We start from the raw sequence: 21,912 nt of genomic DNA, 5'->3' as shown, positions 1-21,912 counted from the left end.
GCACTTTATCATAGCTGGCTTAACGGGCACAAAACGATGTTATTGAAATCTGTGTTTAAAAGGGTAAAGCGCTCAATAGATAAGACAATATTACTAATGTCGGGAACACACCGCCAGAGGTAAAGTCATTGGCCTTCTTGAGACACCCCTTGCACTTGGCCTTGGATCAAAGCTTATGTGCCTTGAACTTCCAGCCCGTACCTCACATGCATTTGAATTATCCTAGAAAATTATATGATGGCCTGCATTTTATTATTGGAGACTACATGGTGGTTTGTTGTTTAGCTTCATATGTTAATGTTTAAAGAGGGGTGAAACCTTTCACAGCTTTATAAGGTAGAAGGAGAATTTTGAGATGTGTTTTAAGTGTCCCTGGTGTCATGTGTTAGCACTTCCTGTTTTTTGTTTCAATCCTTCCTGCTGCTTTTTGTTGACGGGATGTTATGGTGATGCAGTGGTCAGTGTTACTTCCTCACAACTCCAGACGTCTGGGTTGAAACCCACAGCCCGTGTTGAGTTTGCACAACAGTATTTCTCAGAGAAATGTAGTGTTCTTTTTTTATACCACATCCTAGAGATGCAGCAGTTAGGCCAATTGGCAACTCTGAACTGGGCAGTGTGGGTGTGTGCATGAGTGTGTCCCGTTAAGTGTTAGTCCCCTCTTTGCATGCACCACACCCACAAATAGTGCCAGGTCCCTGCACTTGAAGTCCTCTGAACTTGATAAGCGGGCTAAAAAATCACAAAATGGGTGCATAGTCACAAAGGCACACTTACTTACACTTCTACCCTCTCTATACTATTCATTATAGAGAAGAACAGCAGTGGTTAAGGATCGGGTCCTCAATTCTGTGTATTAGTGTTGGATCCTCACAGGTGGCGCAGTGGTAATGCTGCTGCTTTGCAGTAAGGAGACTGTGGAAGATTGTGGGTTTGCTTCCCGGTTCCTTCCTGTGTGGATAGCGCTTTGAGTATTGAGAAAAGCGCTATATAAATGTAATGAATTATTATTATTATTATTACAAAACATTTTGACTTTGGTAAAGATTCCAGCATTCACACGTCATTATTGGCTCCCAGTTGTTTTGTCTCACCAGCCTACATACATGTGTGCCACCTGATTCCACAGCACTCTGCTCACCCATTGTCAGGGGCAATCTGAGTGGTACACCAACTGCACTGATATACATGTTTAATAATGGGGAACGTAGGGGTTTGGTTTCCTCCTTGAGTTTCAAGCATGGTAAAATACAGTAAATCTATTACTTTGAAGAATGTGGCAGTCAGAGTGAAAGGTTAGCATAGCATAATGCTGGTATAGTTCTGTTTTAAAAAAAATTGCTATTTCCATATATTATTGGCATTAGTGTACCATGCGACACTACTGCTGTGCATGGAGGAACATTTTGGACAAAATAGCATAAATATGCAACCCCTTAGTAGAAGGGACACGCACAGTACATGGTACTGTGCACATGTACAAGGTAAGCAAGGCACATGCTCAAAGTTGTGACTGTGTGCATCCTTGTTGGATATAAGTGCAAGAAAATGTTAGCCAGAATTACTGCAGCTACTTAAGCCCTGAATTCATCATCATCATCTCCAGAGTGTGCATCTGAAATGTCTGCCTGTCACTGTAGCACTTGATAATCAACGATTTATGGACATTCTATCAACAATTCACCAATCATAATACAGTCCACACTAGAGCTCAACCTCTCAACTCTAAGAGGTGAAAATGTCAATTTTCATTTCCGGAGGTATTTCACATTGCATGTGGTGTCGCTAAAATATTTAAATAAATAAAGAAGTAAGGAACAAAAACATATTTTATGAATCATTCAATTATTTATGCTCACATTCTGTTGTGTTTCTATTTAATTAATGCCATATTTCACAATGCCTTTTCATATTTATTTTGTCTGAAGTATTCCTCAATATCTGTGTAGTGGTTGCACCTTCTCTTGGCATTTGTGGATTGCTCAGATGTAAGTGGCTGTGGCAAAGAGAGTATCCTAGTGGCAAATACACTGAACTATGTCACAAATTTTCTGTTTGACACATTATATGAGCTTGAACAAGCCTTTTAAACTTGATGAATTTCTTTAAAGAAGAAAAATGCACTTTCTCAAACCAGCTTAATCTAATTCAGAGTCCTGGGCAGCTCTAACCTTTCCCAGCATCACTGTGCACAAGACCACCTTGGGACTCACACCCACACTCACCCCAAGTACTACCAGCTTAGAAATACTGGCTAACATAAGCTACCCGTCTTATGTTGTGAAAGATAGAGGTACTGTCGTCCCCTTGAACCCTCAGATCAGACGTCAGACACCAGATAAAAGTCCAATATGACTTTATTTTATAATAATTATGTGCACCAAGCACTCTCCACTCCACTATACTCATAAATAACACAATAATCAATAAACAATAACCAATCCTCCACTCCCAGACACGTTGCCACCCTTCCACCCAGCTCAGCTCACTCGTCTGGGGTTTCCCAGAGTCCTTTATAGTCCCTGACCCGGAAGTGGTTCCATCCCAACAATCCATAAGTCCTCATCACTTCCGGGTCAGATTAAAAGTCCTTTTCTTCAACCCGGAAGCACGTCGTTCCTTCCGGTCATGTGATCATGACGCACTTCCGGGTTATAGGGCACGTAGCCTTCCGTAAACCTCTCTACAGCAGCTCCTGGTGGTCCCCATGGTATCCAGCCGGGTTGTTTATAACAACTACAATGTCCATAATGCCCTGCTGGAATCTGGGGACCTTCCATGTTGCTGGGAGACCTCCATCTGGCGGCCTGGAGGTATGGACCGGAATATTTGGCCGGCCATCCCTCACAATGTACAGTATAATATACTGTGTGTGTTTATAAAATATACTGTAAAAAAAAAAATCAAGAGTGTCATGACCATCTGCATCACTCTCACTGCAGTGCCTCTGAACGTTATCTCCTACTGCAAATAGTGCACACAGTAGAAAAGATCCTTGGGACCTCCCTGTCCTCTATTCAAGATCTCTTTTTAAAGTGTTGTGTCTATAAAGCCTGTAGGATTATGAAGGACCACTCCCTTCTCTCCCACGGTCTCTTTGTTGCACTTCTATCTAACAGATGTTACTGTAATATCCGAACCAGTTCTGCCAGGTTCTAAAAGAGCATCTACTCCTTGGCTTTCCAGACTCTGAAATCTGAGCTGCCACCCTGCCATCAGATCTGATCCAAGTGGCTTATTTATGTGCATACTTGTTGCTACTTGAATTATTAGTTGTATTTATTTATTAATGTATTTCATATTACTACTATCTGTTCACTTACCTGTTATTTGTTTATTTATTTACAGTGTAGAATAGTTCTTTTCCTGACTCCCACTTGTCCTGTGTTTAGTGTATGTATATGTCCCACTGCGGTCCTAAAGAATGTTATTTTATGCAGCTATATGCTACACTGCTATGTGTTGATGGTATGACAATAAAGCCACTTGACCTGACTTGAATTCTGAGGTACATATTTTGTCACCTCAAGTTTTTGATTCAAAAGTGAATGACAACCACTGGTGTTTTGCACTCTTATGTAGTTATCCTGATGGAAGGGCAAGGGTTTCCATCACGGCACCAGGAGGGATATTGTGCGTTTTCTCCAGAAACATCCTTCTGTCTGCCGGTAAAAAGGGAGAAGAGGTTACTATAGACATAGTGCCTCCCTTACATGATATGTGTGTGTGTGTGTGTGTGTGTACATTTAACATAAAAATGTATATGTGTGTAAACACATGATATTTATTATAGAAGGGTACTACATAAAATAAGAGTGTGAGATGGGCCCCTTAAGGGGTTTGGAAAATTGATTTGATTAACTGGAAGTAGATTATTACACACATCAGAAACAAATGGAAGATTTTAATTAGCCATATCTTGGTCACTGTGAAATCATGTTAATTGTATGATGTTTAAAAAAAAAAAAAAAAAAAAACAAAAAAAAACCGAGTGGTTTGTTTAACCCTGTGCATAAAAGTCACAGTCACAAGGCACTTCATCAGTTCAATCATCCATATTTTTTTTTTTTTTTAAAAGAAACCACAAGGTGCTTTATTAGTAAAGTTAGCCTTTATTTTTTATACTTACTAGCTTTCAAAGAGGGTAATTTTACATGGAACTTAACACAACATAAATATAATGTCGGTAACTTAAAAAAAAAAAGACTTGTTAAAAACATGGTTTAAATATTTGATTAGTCATGAGGAATATTTGGTATCTGAAGAGCCTGAAAAGGTTTTGTCATCATGTCATAGTTTAAAGCAAGGAAATAACTGTGTGCAGTAGCTGATTAGTGGTATTGGTTGAAACACAGCAAAACAAAAGTACAACATTGCACAAGCTTAGTTTCCTGAACTGCCTTTCCTGCAAAAAAACAATTTGTCAAATAAACCAAAAACTCAAATCAATCCATAATTTAAGACTTGTAAACCAGTCCTACACACATTTTTTGACCATGTATCAAGAACAATTTTTAAATTTATCATAATTTAATACAATGTTATTTAGTCACATTTATTTATCAAGTGTTTTTCAGTAGAAGAGTGATGCTGTGAAGGTAGCTCCCATTCTGCATTTAGTTCCACATAAGAGGATCAGTGTTTTAACAATAATATGGTCCATATGCTACTGTATTAAGATTAAAGTGGAAGAGTCTCCTTTGATGTATAACAATTACAAAACTTGGGGAAACTTATACTTTGCTAAATCCTGAATGAATATCAACAAAGTGGCACAAACACAATGTTTGCAGATTTACAGTATATTCTGTCTGTCTGTCTGTCTGTCTGTCTGTCTGTCTGTCTATCTATCTATCTATCTATCTATCTATCTATCTATCTATCTATCTATCTATCTATCTATCTATCTATCTATCTATCTAATCCCATCCCTATACAGTAATCCCTCGCTATATCGCGCTTCGACTTTCGCGGCTTCACTCCATCGCGGATTTTATATGTAAGCATATTTAAATATATATCGCGGATTTTTTGCTGGTTCGCGGATTTCTGGTACATGCTTCCTCAGTTGGTTTGCCCAGTTGATTTCATACAAGGGACGCTATTGGCAGATGGCTGAGAAGCTACCCAACCACAGCGCGTATTATGTATTAAATAAAACTCCTCAAATATATTGTGAGCACGGGGGCTGTTTACACCCCTAGAGGACACGGCCGCTCCTCAAAAAACGCTGAAAGATTACCTTCACAGTGCTCCCTTCTTTGCTGGGCTTACATGTGGCTGCTTTGCAAGCGATATGCTTCCCGCATGGTGCTTCGCATACGTAAAAGATCAAACAGCACGTATTGATTTTTGATTGTTTGCTTTCTTCTCTCTCTCTCTCTCGCTCGCTCTGACATTCACTGCTCCTGACGGGAGGGGGTGTGAGCAGAGGGGCTGTTCGCACACTGGCCTAGAGGATACGGACGCTCCTCTAAAAAATGCTTGCTCCCTTCCCTTCAGCTACTTTGTCCGGCGGTGCTTCGCATACTTAAAAGCCAAACAGCCCTATTGATTTTTGACTGTTTGCTTTTCTCTCTCTCTCTCTCTCTCTCTCTCTCTCTCTCTCTCTCTCTCTGACGCGCATTCCTTTGAAGAGGAAGATATGTTTGCATTCTTTTAATTGTGAGACGGAACTGTCATCTCTGTCTTGTCATGGAGCACAGTTTAAACTTTTGAAAAAGAGACAAATGTTTGTTTGCAGTGTTTAAATAACGTTCCTGTCTCTCTACAACCTCCTGTGTTTCTGTGCAAATCTGTGACCCAAGCATGACAATATAAAAAATAATCATATAAACATATGGTTTCTACTTCGCGGATTTTCACCTTTCGCGGGGGGGTCTGGAATGCAACCCCCGCGATGGAGGAGGGATTACTGTATACACATAACACCATAAACAGTCACTTTGACTTTCAGATTTGCTTAGAGAAAACCTATCCTAGTTTTCAAATGTACAACCCTCCAGATATATTTCTCACTTACACTAGTTATTTAGTAATCTTTTTTTTCTCTTTTTTTTAACATTAAGGACATTAGAAAGATTTAGACAAGAACAGGTTATTCAGCCCAACAAAGCTTGCTGGTCCTGTCCGCTTAATTAATCTAAAATAACATCAAGTCAACTTCTGAAGTCCCCTAAAGTCCTACTCTTTGACCACATTACTTGGTCAGTTCCACGTGTTCTATGATGTTTGTGCGAAATTTACCCTTAAAAGTTTCCAACTGTGTTCCTGTGTTCTTGATGAACTCACTTTTAAGTCACAGTCTCAAACCACTGGACTAATTCCCTTCATAATTTTGAACACTTCAGTCGTGTCTCCTCTTAATTGCCTTTTCTTTAAACTGTAAAGGCTCCGCTCTTTTAATCTTTCCTCATAACTCATCCCCTGTAGCCCTGAATCAGCCCTGTCGCTCTTCTCTGGACCTTTGTTAGTGCTGCTATGTCCTTTTTGTAGCCTGGAGACTAAAACTACACACAGTACTCCAGATGAGGCCTCACCAGTGTGTTATAAAGGTTGAGCAGAACCTCCTGTGACTTGTACTCCACACATCAGGGCGTCTATATAACCTGACATTCTGTTAGCCTTCTTAGTGGCTTCAGATCACTGTCTGAAAGTTGATAAGATGTACTTTTGATTTTCAGACCTCCCATTGTGTATTCAAATCTAACATTTTTACTTCCTACGCATACCACATATACTCATGTATAAGTCGGATCTTGAAACCTGAAAAATCGATCAGAAAATCAGACCCCGACTTACGCGCCCATTCAAAAATGCGACTCTTAAATTTGCCTCCTCCAATCTAGCATCAGTTTCTCAGGCGCATCGAAGTATCTTGCAGCAGCGCAGTTACCAATTTCTTTCGCGACTTCAACGACGTTTAATTTAAAACCAGCTTCATATTTTCTTCTACTTGAGCGCTCCATCGTAGATAAGGGATGATCTAACGTTAAAGGTGTATGAGGGTGTGAGATACAAAAAACACAAAACAGTGCAAACGTTGCTTTGGAATAGTTCAGGTATTACCATGTGGTCACGTAGGCACAATGCATAAGGGAAAAAAAAAAGGCTGTGCTCCGCGGTTACGCTCTCAGATGGGCGTTGGCATACCATAAGCTCTTGGAGTTTTCCAAATTCGACATTATAAAATACCAGAAATTATACGTTAAAATCAACTCCTGACTTATCCGCAGCAGAACTTATTTGCGAGTATATACAGTAATACTTTATATTTACTTAGATTAAACTTCATCTGCCGCAGCTCTTCCCAAGCTTGTATTCTGTCCAAGTCCCTCTGTAATGATTGAATGAATTCTAGGTTATCTGCCAATCCTCCTTTTATTGGCTTATGTTGTTGCAAAGATGGCAAAACCCCTCTGAAAATACTTTGCTTATTGTTGAAATAAGCTATTTACAATATTCTGTACCTTGTGCCTAGCTGCTTTAGGGATACCCATGACTTTGAGTTTTATACAGAGGTGGTGTGGCCTCATTTGCCATTAGCCTTATTTCATTTGGAATTCTTTTATGATAAGCTGATACTGTACTCCATGTTGTCTCACTTCTTCTGGAGAGTTAGCCAAAATCTTATAACTGAGTCAACCAGTTGACTTGACCAAACTCTGGCCTTTCAAGGAACGATGCATTCAGATACTTGTCACTAAATTAAATCTGTTTAAGGTGGACACTGTAAAAATTGTACATCAAGTCCTGTTGTCTTGTTTTTGTTGAAAAGGATAGCACAGCTTAGGCAAGGCTTGGAAATGATCTAATTTGGGACTTGAGACTTGCTTGGTCTTGTCTGAGTTTGAACTGAAGTGGTTTGCAGCAGAGCATGATATGGTTATGAATAGAATAACACCTTAATATCTTAAGTCATAGTCCTTTCACAGCAAAAAAAAAAGTAGGTTTGCTCCCTAGAGGTGAAGGAAGATCATCTGCTCCAAACAACAGAGTTTCAGTACTTTGGAGTCTGGTTCGTAATTGAAGGTAGAGGAGCTTATGAGACTGAACAGTGGTGCAGTGACCTTAGTTTGTGGTGTAGGGCCTAAATACTTAGAAAAAGGTCTAAGTTGCAATCAGTTTTTTTCTTTTTTCACCATGAACGTTGGATACTTACCAAAGAGTTAGAACTTCTGCTTCTCTGGAGTGAGTAAAACCGGATAACCTGGATTTGGCATCTATTGATACATTAGATGTAGCACATTCAGGAAGGACTTTATCTTAAAGGAGGTGTGGGAGTGTTTGGGAATTCCCCAGGAGGAGGTGAATATGTGGAATAGAGAAGTCTACTGTCCACATGTTTCTGTTGTTAGGTTATTACTGATATTAGGTGTTTACTTCTTTCTAAATCATCTTGTGATGGTGCCTTTCATAGCAAGAACATATATGTAAATATTTTCCTTCAATATTTTTAGATTTTAAATAGGAGTGAAAAATAATTTTATAGTTTGATTTGCAGGTTAGACAAGTTGCCATTACTAATTTGGCTCAATTGTGTGTCTGTGTGTGTGAATTTGCCCTGTGATGGCAGGTGCCCTGTCCAGATATTGTTCCTGCCTTGTGCAGTGGATGCTGGGATAGACTCCATCTGCCCTGCAACCTTGCCCTGGATAAGTGGGTTTAGAAGACTGACAAATGTACTTCAAAATATCAGACTATAGTTAGTTTGTACATGAGAACAGGTGGACAGTGAAGTTAACAGAGCTGTGACTTTGAGAAACACGGCAGAGACATTTCATGCAGGCAATGTTTGTTTTTCCCTGTTTTGTTGTGTTGATTTTATATACATATATATATTTAAAATACATAAATACAACTAGGGGGCTTACCCCCCTGCTCACTTCGCTCGCCAACCGCCCCTTTCTGTGCTATGTGCCAGCTACTGCACGTCTCTGCCGCTCGTGTTGTGAAGAGGGGTCTGAACGCACCCCAAGGAGACGCGGTCGCTCCTCCAAAACACTCTCTTAAACAGTGATACAATGGGAAACATAGTTTTTTTTTTTTTTTTTAACCTCCTCTTTGCTCGATCATGCCATGCCGCGTGATCTGCATCTCGTATGGCACTTTGAACATATAAAAGCCTGTACAGCAGCTGTGTTTGTCATCTACTCTTTGTCTTTTATTTCCGGTTCTGGGCGTGGTTAAATCTCTAGGTACAAAGTCTTGTCTCGCGGGACATGAGTTCTTAAATTTTTTTAGTTTTATAATTTAAAAATGGAATAAGAATCTAAAAAATCTAACAACATCACATTAAAGTTTGATAAATTCTGAAAAGAATGATACCAAACATATATATGTAGGTTTTAAAATAAGCCCGATTTAAAACGTGACAAAAAAGTCACATAAAATCGTTGCACTTTTAGGCTTAGGATTTTATATATAAACAGTAGATATAATATACTAGCCGTTCTCCGCGGCTCTGCCTACTTAGTAGTGAAACAGGACAATGAGGAGAGCCCTGCCCGGCTCCCCACTCCTGATGTCATGCTTCCTCCTCCTCTTGGCCCACAGTCTCTGTCTCGAATTAGCGCGAATATATCGTTCCTGCAAGCGAACTATGATTCTTAACACGATAAGAGAAGTTGCAAAATCAATCAGAATGTTCAAACAAATTATAGAAAAAAACCTGATCTAAAACCGGCAAAGTAGTTCTCTCATTCGCTATCTAAGCAGAGGTAAGGTACGCCCCGAGGCTGGCTGGTGAGTGAGCAGGGCCTAGGCCCGCTGCGTGTCTCTCGGATTCGCACAAATAAATCGCTGCCGCAAGTGAACTATGATACATAGCACAATGAGAGAAGTCGCAAAATAAACCTGGAATGTTCAAGCAAATCATATAAAAAGACCCAGATCTAAATCCATTAAGTAGTTCTCTCGTGAAAAGTGGAGACAGACAGACAGACATTGGATTTTATATAGAGAGAGATCTGTGGATACATAGAGGTAAAAGTAAAAGATAGTGGTACTTCAAATGAATTGTGAAAGAGAAGGTTGCTGGTTTATCCCTCACCATACATCCCACAATATGAGCCTAAGCAAGTTGTAATAAGAAACACCTCGGATAGTGCATTGAAGTGTTTTTAAAACTTTAGCAATAGTAACCTGATGGATTTAAAAATAAAAAATGCTGTTGGTGTTAAAGCAGTTAAAAAAATAAACCCAAAGGTTTAGTACCAATTGCAATGCATTGCAGAGGAGAGTACTCTAATGCAAAAGACATCACAAAACCGTAAGCAAAAAGTACCTTTTTAGAAGGTCTAGTATTCAGGTGCTCCAGTAACACCTAGAGCATGGCCTCAATTTTGTTAGCACGGGTTTCTAGAAATTTAGAAATCCCAGATAGTGATCGTTGTTCATAACATTGTTGATACTGAACATGAAGGAAATAGGCGACTCCATTAATGGTAATGGCAATTCCCAAAACATCACACTGTGTCAGTTGTTACTGACTGGAGTGTACCTCAACTACATATCTTATGACCACAGATTAGAGCATCCCAAGTTACGGATCCCATTTGAAATTCTGTGGTGCATTTTTTTCAGGCTGTATGCTGTTGTACTTGTTGAGCTGACCTAAGTGTAGACAGACAGGATTTTTGAAGGAGGACCAGTTGAAAGAAGTTTTTGTTCAGTCTGGTAGTAAGCATAACTTTGTTGGCTTAGCTACAGAACATCTGTGCTCTAGTAACATTCTGTGTTGTATATTAGCATATTAAAAAAAAAACTTGAATGCTTTCAGGTTTTTATGTTAAAGTATTTCTACCAGCTGATTTTTTTTTCACGCTTACGTAAACATAGCATTAAATAAGCCAATTATTGTTTTCTTGGCAAGTCCTTTCTTCAGGATTAAACCTTGGGTTTTGTTTTATATTTTTGAAGTCTGGAGCTTGTTCTGTCTTTGCCTGTGCTAGCAGAACGTCCTTATATTTGCTGCTGCTTAGTATTTGTTTTGTCAGTGTTTACCATGTTGGTCCTCCATTAGTTAGGTGTTTGAGCATTTAAAGTAGAATTTACATAATATACTAATTGTTGCTGCTTTTCTTTGATGTTGCTAATTTACCCACTTAAGTATTCTAGTTATCCGTAGTTTAAGGCTTTTTATATGCACTGCAGTACTTAAACACCTTATTTATTAGCGTGTTTAAGCCCTGTGTTGTAATCTAATTGGCTAAGTTAAGCTTTGAGTCATAGGGTCAGCTTCCTTTCAGGGTTGAATATTTGCTCCTAGTTGTGAGATTTAGTCACTGGCTTGTGTTGTTTGCTGATGTGGAGTCATTCCCAGGCCCTGTGTGTACTGTATATGTGAGTTATTCTTTCCGTCTAGATGCCTGGCATGGAGCATGGAATTTCTTAAGCAAGTGCCTAGAATACAGCTTTGTTTTAAACTCAAGCACTAGACTGTTTTGGGGTTTCAAATAAAAATACAGGCAAACATCTGGGATCCTTGTCTCCATCTTGAAATAGGTCATTGGCTGTTCAGGAAAATACAAGGGAGCCACCGTTTTATTCTTTTTCAAACAATGAATTACTGAAACATTTCTAAATCAATAAGTTAATTTTAAAGCTATTTTTGTAACTTTTTTTTGCACAATTGTAACAATGCTAAGTTGTTCTAGTGTAATTGTTATTTTACTATAAATAGTTTGTATTACTAGACAGCTAGATGTAAATTGTGATTATTTAGGTGCCAGTACCAGACATCACGTTGTCTAAGTTAAAGTAAACAAGGTGCAAAAATTAGTGATCCCTTTAATAGCTCCTAATTCTAATTATTGTTCTCTTCATGTGTAGGTGATTAGTAAAAGAAAAGTAACTAGAATGTCCAAGCTTTACAGATACAGGGGGATAGAAAAAAATTCCCCCCTTTTGAAATATTCCCATTTTTTTTGCTTTACAGCCTTAAATGAAAACACACACAAAAATATTTCTTCCCAGCTTTAAATACTCAATGCAACCTATAACATCCAAGTGAAAGATATCACATCTACAGTTCAGAAAAATTATACAAAATCAAAAACAAGACATACTGAGATTAATAAAGGATCACCCCCTAATGTCAGTGTCATTTTGTTGAACCACCTTTTGCTTTAATGACAGCCTTGAGTCTGTTGGGATTCTTCTCTATCAGCTTTGCACATCTAGATTGTGTAATATTTGCCCCCTCTTCTTTACAGTTTAACTGTTCAAGTTCGGTCAAATTGTAAGATGAGCGTTGGTGGACTACTATCTTCAAATCTTTCCACACATTTTCAATGGGATTTAGGTTTGGGCTCTGACTGGGATACATGAGGACATTCATTTTTTTTCTCCTTCAGCCATTGTGTGGTCAATTTTGCTGTGTGCTTCGGGTCGTTGTCGTGTTGAAAGGTGACCATTCTGCCCATCTTCAGATTTCTGACAGAGGATAGCAGGTTTTCCTCAGAATTTGACAGTATTTTGCCCCATCCATTTTTCGTTCTACCCTAATGAGAGCCCCAGGCCCTGCAGCAGAGAAACACCCCCACAACAGGATGCTGTCACCTCCACTCTTTACTGGTCAGTGAAATTCAGCAGTTTTTTCACAGCAAATATGTTATGTTTGTCAGTGAACTTGTTTTCTGTATATTTTCCTGGAAATTTGCCGTGCACCTGGCATAGACAACCTTTTTTCCCAGTGCCCCATGATGCTTTGTAAGATCATTGTGACATCGCAGAGCTGTAGCAGCCATGCGTAGAACTTTCATGCATGAACACTATAAGCTTACTCCACCTCACATTTTATGTTGTTGCCCAGTCTGCTTTACACATGTTGTGATGTCACTACCCGCTTGGTGTTCCACATGGATTTGCACACACTATGCATTGAAAAAAGAAGAAAAATAAAAACTTGCAGAATTTTCATTTAAGGGATATATTAACTGACTAACATGAGAATGTGATCAGTACTGCTGCTGAATGTATGATGACGATGATAATAATAATAATAATTTTATTTCTATAGCGCCTTTCCTGTGCACTCACTGAATCACTGCCATGCCACAAAGCTAATAGTATTCTGGCTGAAAGCATGTGCAAATAGCCACAAGGCATAGCGGCAGTTGAGATAAACCTTAACTCTTTTAGGGCGGATGTCGACTTTTGTCGACAGGAGGGGTTGAAGGCGAATGTCGACAAAAGTCGACATCCAGGGATAAAGGGTGACAATCAGCTGTTAATGGCGACAAATCTCACTGTCACGTCACAGGCATTCCCTCTGTGCTTGGAGGAATGCTAGACTCGTTGACTCGGCAAATAAACATTGCGTGTGCGTGAGTTGCGAAATGTAAACAAAGGCAAGATGGCACCGACATGTGAAAAGGCAGCGAAGCAAGTGCAGAAAAGAAAACACTTGGCAGACGTTGTTTTGCGCATTACCGCAGAGTCTGACTCTTGATTTTTCAGAATTGGACTTTATTGGCAGTGATCAGGAGATCGAGCAAGAGAGTTAGAAGCAGGCATCAGCTGATCAGACACCAGCCGATGCCGCGCGAGCGGATCTGCTGCCAGTTGAGTGCCTTCGCGCAGCCGATGCATCTACGGCAAGGTTCGCATGGGATAAATACACATACATTGATCCGTTGAGAGCCGATCTGGCTACCGGAGTTTACAAGATGGCATGGCTTGCTTTTGGACACGACAGATCACCAGCTGCTGTACTTCAGGCTGCTCTCTCCTGATGCTGCTTTTCAGCTACTGTCAGACGAGACAAACAGGTAGGCAGAGATTTTTTTTGAATCGCGGGCTGCGTTTGCATTGCATTCTCGTTTTTCAAAGTGGAAACCCACAACGAAAGACGAGATGAAGCGCGCTGTGGCATTACAAATAGAGATGTCTCTCTACAGTACACACTAACAATATATGTTAGAAAATGCAGCAACAGACAATTGAAAAATAGGCATCAAAACAACACATATTGTAAGGAGTGCAATGTGGCAATGACTGAAATTGGCTGCTTTGAGCGAGATCAGACTTTACTGTGTAAAATGTATGTGATATGTATGTGAAATCATAGAGAATTCAGGCTCATACAACATGCAAGACAGTAACATTTGTCAAAAGTAAATATTTTTTGTTGATTTGATATGTTAAACAATTGCTTTGTGTTCTTTTTTAAAAAATGTTAGTTTCTGGAAAATTATTCAGCCCTGGGAGAAAAGAAACAAAAAAAAAATTAGCCCTAAAAGAGTTAAAGGACCTTGACTTCTCTCAGAGGCAGAAAACACATGAAACCCTGTGAAATAATAATAATGAAAAAATGATTACTGTTTACTGTCATCTTGATGGAAGAATAAAATGTGAAGCATCTGCATTGATAGATCAGAAGCAAATAAAGTAAAGTTTTGTGGAGGTGCAGCTTCAAACAATGGAATGAGCCAGTCTTGCGTTGCTGCATTGTGGCATGGCCATTCAGTGCTTTGAAGACTTGAACTCTGTGAGTGAAGTGATTGTGTTTTTTAACCTTTTTGCTAGTTTGTGGTTATCGTCCTGTGTGCATTGTTTGTTTTTTGAGGCATGGTGGTGCAGTGTTAAACAACGCTGCCTCACAGCTCAAGTCACACTTTTAACCACAATAATTTGTCCAGCATAGTTAGCAGAAGCTTGTCTAGCCTTCAGGGATACTTAAAAGGCCTTTGCACCATTTGAATCCACTAAAAACCCATTGACTTTTGCAGCATTTCACTGAGTTCGTCAAACTTCCCTTAACATTTCTGTAATTTCATTAAGTTCGCAGCAAAACAAACTTTGCTGTGTTTGCTCATCACTGGTCATGAACAATATGAATTTCTTTGAGACTTTCCATCTAATTTTTGTTTCTTACTGCATACATCAATCCCTGTTAGCAGTGCATAGAAATTGAGACTATAAACTCTTTCTTTTTGACAAGTAAACACTAATTTTAATTCAATGATGATTTTGTATTAAAAATGTTGTGTTTATGCACTAAAGTAGTGACTCATACTTTTTGAAACATGATGTCTATTTTGCTTTCAGTTCCTGTAGCCCTCTTCAGTTGATAATTTTAAAATCATCCCAGTCAAAGATCACCTCACAATTCTTAGGCACATCATTAGGAAACTTAGCAAGACAAACAAATATATATATATTTTTGTACTAGAACATTAGAACAATCTAGATAAGAACAGGCCATTCAGCCCAACAAAGCTCGCCAGTCCTATGCACTTATTTCTTCCAAAAAAAACATCAAGTCGAGTTTTAAAAGTCCCTAAAGTCCTACTGCCTACCACACTACTTGGCCGCTTATTCCAAGTGTCTATCGTTCTTTGTGTAAAGAAAAACTTTCTAATGTTTGTGAGAAATTTACCCTTCACAAGTATCCAACTGTGTCCACGTGTTCTTGATGAACTCATTTTATAATAACAGTCTCGATCCACTGGACTAATTCCCTTCATAATTTTAAACACTTCAGCCAGTTCTCATCTTCATCTCCTTTTACTTAAACTGTAAAGGCTCAGCTCTTTTAATCTTTCCTCCTAACTCATCCCCTGTAGCCCTGGAATCAACCCTGTTGCTCTTCTCTGGACCTTTTCTAGTGCCGCTATGTCCTTTTTTAGCCTGGAGACCCAAACTGCACACAGGACTCCAGATGAGGCCTCACCAGTGTTATAAAGCTTGAGCAGAACCTCCTGTGACTTGTACTCCACACATCAAGGCGCTATATAACCTGACATTCTGTTAGCCTTCTTAATGGCTTCTGAACACTGACTGGAAGTCGATAGCTTAGAGTCCACTATGACTCCTAAATCCTTCACATAAGGTGGACTATCGATTTTCCGACCGCCCATTGTGTATTCAAACCTAACATTTTTACTTCCTATGTGTAATTATTTACATTTACTGACATTAAATTTCATCTTCCACAAATCTGCCCAAGCCCGTATGCTATCCAAGTCCTTCTGTAATGATATAACGGATTCAATATTATCTACTAATCCACCTATCTTGGTATCATCTGCAAACATAACCAGCTTGTTACTTATATTCCTATCTAAATCCATCCATCCATTTTCCAACCCGCTGAATCCGAACACAGGGTCACGGGGGTCTGCTGGAGCCAATCCCAGCCAACACAGGGCACAAGGCAGGGAACCAATCCTGGGCAGGGTGCCAACCCACCGCAGGACACACACAAACACACCCACACACCAAGCACACACTAGGGCCAATTTAGAATCGCCAATCCACCTAACCTGCATGTCTTTGGACTGTGGGAGGAAACCGGAGCGCCCGGAGGAAACCCACGCAGACACGGGGAGAACATGCAAACTCCACACAGGGAGGACCCGGGAAGCGAACCCGGGTCCCCAGGTCTCCCAACTGCGAGGCAGCAGCACTACCCACTGCGCCACCGTGCCGCCCTCCTATCTAAATCATTTTTTTTATATATTTATATATATATATATATATATATATATATATATATATATATATATATATATATATATATATATATATATATATATATATATATATATATATATATATATATATATAATTTGCAGCTGGAGATCCACAAAGGGAGAAAAATTAATCACGTATCATAAAATAGTTTTTATTCCTGAGCTTTGAACCCCTGCCAGGGGTCTTCATCAGAGGATAGTGCTTAGACTTACAAGAATCAAAGGCAATATATAGGAAAAAATTACTTGGGGTGGGGGAGGTGGCTAAGTCAGTGTGGTCAGGGGGTGCGGAGGTATTGGGTGTAAAGTCTTGTTTATTATGAATATGTTTTTCTTAAGTTTGCATATGCTGGATTTCCACCTGGCGTTTCCACCTGGCACTCACTCCCTTATCACCACAAGGTGTCTGAAGGTACAGCACACATCTTGGCCAAGTCGGGCATCAGAATAGCATACAAACCCACGAACAATTTACGCACGGTCCTCTTTAATGCTAAAAACAAGAAATCGACAGCAGAAACACGAAACGCAGTTTATAGCATTCCATGCAGTTCTTGCTCGGTGGTATACATAGGACAAACTTCAAAAAGAATCACAACACATATACAGGAACATCGCAACGCTGTCAGAAGAAAGGACTTACTATCATTGATCTATACACATACTAAATCAACAGGACATACATTTAACTGGGACAATGTACAAGTAAAATTCAAGGCCAGTACTAAAAGTGCCAGAGACCTGGCCGAATCCTGGTTATCAAATGAGAACGCCATCAACAGACACTTGGACATAAATCCAGCATATGCAAACTTAAGAAGAACATATTCATATTAAACAAGACTTTACACCCAATACCACCTTAGCCACCTCCCCCACCCCCCCCCACGTAATTTATTCCTATATATTGCCTTTGATTCTTGTAAGTCTAAGCATTATCCTCTGATGAAGACCCCTGGCAGGGGTTGAAAGCTCAGGAATAAAAACTATTTTGTGATACGTGATTCATTTTTCTCCCTTTGTGGATCTCCAGCTGCAAATATGCAAACCGTATCACAGATACGGATCACCAAATACTTTTTTTCCACCATAATTTGCAAATAAATTCTTCAAAAATCAGACAATGTGATTTTCTGGATTTTTTTTTTCTCATTTTGTCTCTCATAGTTGAGGGATACCAATGATGAAAATTACAGGCCTCTCTCATCTTTTGGTGGCTGACTAAATACTTTTTTGCCCCACTGTGTGTGTGTGTGTGTGTGTGTGTGTGTGTGTGTGTATATATATATATATATATATATATATATATATATATATATATATATATATATATATATATATATAATATATTATATATATATATATATATATATATATACACACACACACACACACACACACAGAAAAAAATAGCAGCGGATATCTATATTACTAAACGAAGGTTGTATATATGCACGGATGCCACACGCATACTGCGCCTCAGCTTCCCAGAGTCAGTAGGTGGCGTCCAAACAGCACAACACGACCTGTAAACTAAACTTGAGGTAAAGCGTGCACGCCAGGTTGTATACAGTAATCCCTCCTCCATCGCGGGGGTTGCGTTCCAGAGCCACCCGCGAAATAAGAAAATCCGCGAAGTAGAAACCATATGTTTATATGGTTATTTTTATATATTTTAAGCCCTTATAAACTCTCCCACACTATTATAAACATTTCACGCACAATTATACAGCATAAACCCTTTGTATTCTCTTAGATATTAGGTAAGATTCATTGAAATTATGTATGTAAACACAGTTTACATACAGTAAAACCTAAATATTATTTTAAAGATATCGAGCGTCTCCGATATCACATATGTTGCAGCCATTACGACAGACAGGCCACCAGCAATAAATACGTACAATGCAAGAAAAATTGTATACAGTAAAATGTGTGTACAGTGACACTAAACTATGTACATGTAATAAGTACTATATGTAAATAATTAATTATGGTTACTCACCAACAATGACACGACGACTTGTCCGATAACGATGAGTTTAATTTTACTGCACAATAAAGGACAGCGTTACAGCGCTTCTAAAGGAGCCTCTTCAGGCGACTGTTTAGCACAGCCATTGTTCTTCTTCCATCACTCTTCAATCCAAATCCCTAAAGCAGATTCCATCCAGACTACTGCCTTATCACGTCCACTTGCAACTCGTTTTGCGCCCTGGTTAAAGGACACTGCGGCCGTAGATCTTATATGCTTTTCCTCCTTTTTAAATAAAAAGAATCGTGGACTCATTTATGCTGTAATGGTGTCCTGCAGCGGTGTAGCTGTTTCCTTCCTTCAACATATCCAAAACTTTTACCTTTTCTGCAATCATTTGCATCTTCTGTTGGCGCTTGGGCACGTTAATGCTGAATGAGTGAGATTAGACTTCCTGGTTAATGCAGCAGTCCGTCGCTGAGCCAATCAGCAGCACACAGGAACTTAACCATGTGCTCTGATTGGGTAGCTTCTCAGCCATCCGCCAATAGCGTCCCTTGTTTGAATTCAAATGCGTCCCTTGTTTGAATTCAAATGGGTAAATCAATTGAGGAAGCACACGTACTGTAGACCACAGACATCCGCGAAGTAGTGAAAAATCCGCGATATATATTCACATATGCTTACATTTAAAATCCGCGATGGAGTGAAGCCACGAAAGACGAAGCGCGATATAGCGAGGGATCACTGTATATGCACAGATGCCAGAGGCCACAAGCAAGCCGTACACCGTACAACCTCGGCCCGAACACGACCGCACATACCACCTTCGTTTAGTAATGTAGCCCTCCAAGCCTGGATCCGCCGCCATGGTCACTTCAGCACGCAAATCCGCCGCCATCACCAAACGACTTCTAGCTAACGACATAGCCATAAAAAAAAAAATATGACACCGCATGGATAAAAACAATGAACACAGGCACCTACAACGCGCTTCTGAAAGACCAGAATCAGATGAGTCACGGCTCCAAAAAGAAACCGCTTTAGTACAAATATATTAATTTAATTAAATGAAAACTTTCCCAGGACGCACCCACCCTCCATGATTTTTCTTCCCTCCAAATATCGGAGGGAACAAAAAAGTGATTGCCATTCTTGGATTTGTGAGAATCGCGGGTTTGCTGGTATATTAAAAATTGCAGCAGATTTACTTGGGCCAAACCTAATATTACTCTGTAGAATCAATAAAATATGTCTACTTTTGTTTTTGTTTTTGGTTAAAGTTCTGTTGTTTGAGTGAAATAAGTTTTTAATTCATTTTTGCTTTTTCCTTTTTATTAAATTTATGTACTAAGGCATGGAATGCATATCAGACACATAAAATAGAACATGCATAGACAAAAATGATACATATCTCAAAAGTAACAAAACATGTATTAACTATAAATGTGAAAATTAAGACAAATTCTCATACTGAGAGAGGGGTGTAGTTTGTAGCATGGATAAAATCAGTTTTTTGTTTTTTTTTGTCTGATAGCTACACTTTTTTTCCTCTCTCCAATATCATGCTCAGAATAGCACCATGATACGCATTTCAATCACTTCTCAGACTTTTAAAGATATCTTTTGCAAAGCATAGCGTGATCCTTCGAAAATGGGAACATCTTGGCTCTATTAATAACTATACTGTAATCCGGGAATTCACTGTGCACATTGGAAACTTAATCATCTAACTGCTGAGCACTTCAGACACCTCTGAGTAAACGCTTGTCACTTTTACAAAACCAGTATTTATGTATGAATGATTGGCTTTATGTACAGGTCAGACTGTTCATATGTAGCATTTACTAAACTTATTTACATTCTATGTATTTTGTTATCCAACACTCGCAGAATTATTTAAAAATAATGTACATGTAACTTATTGCCTGTATTACTCTCTTGAATATTTATAGTATTTCTGAAAATGATTCACTTGAAATAGAAGTATCAGCTAAATAAAGATGTTAATGTCATCACAGTTTGTCCGTTTTTAATTTTTTGCAGTATGAATTTTAAATTCAAAGCAGATATTGGTTACCATCCATCTATTATCCTACCCACTACATCCTAACTACAGGGTCATGGGGGGTCTGCTGGAGCCAATTCCAGCCAGCACAGGGCGCAAGGCAGGAAACAAACCCCATGCAGGGCGCCAGCCCACCGCAAAACACACGCACACCAAGCACACACTAGGGACAATTTAGGATTGCCAATGCACCTAACCTGCATATCTTTGGACTGTGGGAGGAAACCGGAGCGCCCGGAGGAAACCCATGCAGACACAGGGAGAACATGAAAACTCCATGCAGGGAGGACCCGGGAAGTGAACCCGGGTCTCCTTACTGCGAGGCAGCAGCGCTACCACAATCCCACCCCGATATTGGTTACCTCTAAAACATAAATATTGTAGTCTAAATAGAGAGGAAAGGGCCCACTTAGGGGGTTGGCAGAAATCTGTGATGACAACACAGCCTAAATTCATTTTAATTGCTTTAGCTCTTGTCCCTTGGATGTTCTTCTTGATGGTAGTAATATGACCTTGGCTGCAGTTTTCTTAATACTGAAGGTACTATAAGCTGAGTATATTTCAGCCTGTATAATTCAGATTATAACAAACAGAAATGCTGTTTCAAATCTGTACAAAGAAATAACTTGTATTGGCCACCAAAAGATTTAGCAAAATTTGTGTAGATTCTGCATGTTTTTCCTGTGCTAATATAGTGTTTTATCTTCCGTCTTACTCGCACATCCTGAAAATGTAAGCATTAGGTTGAATGCTGATTCCAAATTGTCCCTGTGTGAATGAGTGGAGTCTGCAGAGGACTAGCACCCCAGTGTTGGCTCTTGTCTTGCAGCTCATGTTACCCGAATACGCTGTGGCTACCAGTGACTCTGAGATGGATTGAGCAGAACTAAGAAAGGTCATTTTTAGGTGTGTGACGATTCAGAAGCCAAGACCAAAACCTCCGTTCAAACATCCATGACCTCATGGTGCAGTTGTGAAAGACGGACCTGCTACACCCACCAACACGCTGACACCGCTTTAGCAGCAGCCTGTTGAGCTCTCATTATGTTGCAAAACTCATTTCTTATTTCACAATTAACACTATGAAGCATGTAAATCATGAAGGTACCATTCTGTTTAAAGTTAGGGCAAACTGTATATTTTGTAAATAGTCAATCCTCAACTTTCGCAGGAAATTTGTTCTTAAAAAACTACACAAAAAGTTGAAGTTGCAACTGCTAATACATTTAACTTATGGGAAATGAGGAGTTAGGTTCCAGTGATAAACAAAAACAGTAATCTTTTGCTAGAGATGCACTTTTCGTCATGGAATTCTTTAACAAAAACGCTGTTTTTGACAATATTCACTTTTCGTAACACAGTAACCATGAAATACCCCATAAAATGCAGTA

At 39.3% G+C, this 21,912-nt stretch overlaps 1 protein-coding gene across 3 annotated transcripts in view; it reads left to right on the top strand.

Moving 5' to 3' along the window:
• The window catches only part of marchf2 (membrane-associated ring finger (C3HC4) 2), a 61,992-nt gene that overhangs the window by 976 nt on the left and 39,104 nt on the right, over positions 1 to 21,912 (top strand). The gene's annotated exons all lie outside the window — the stretch shown is intronic.

This window comes from Erpetoichthys calabaricus, chromosome 12 (assembly GCF_900747795.2).
Source record: "Erpetoichthys calabaricus chromosome 12, fErpCal1.3, whole genome shotgun sequence".
In the NCBI taxonomy this organism is placed as follows: Eukaryota; Metazoa; Chordata; class Cladistia; order Polypteriformes; family Polypteridae; genus Erpetoichthys; species Erpetoichthys calabaricus.
Note: the sequence above shows the minus strand (reverse complement) of the source record. Positions and strands in the feature narration are given on the sequence as shown.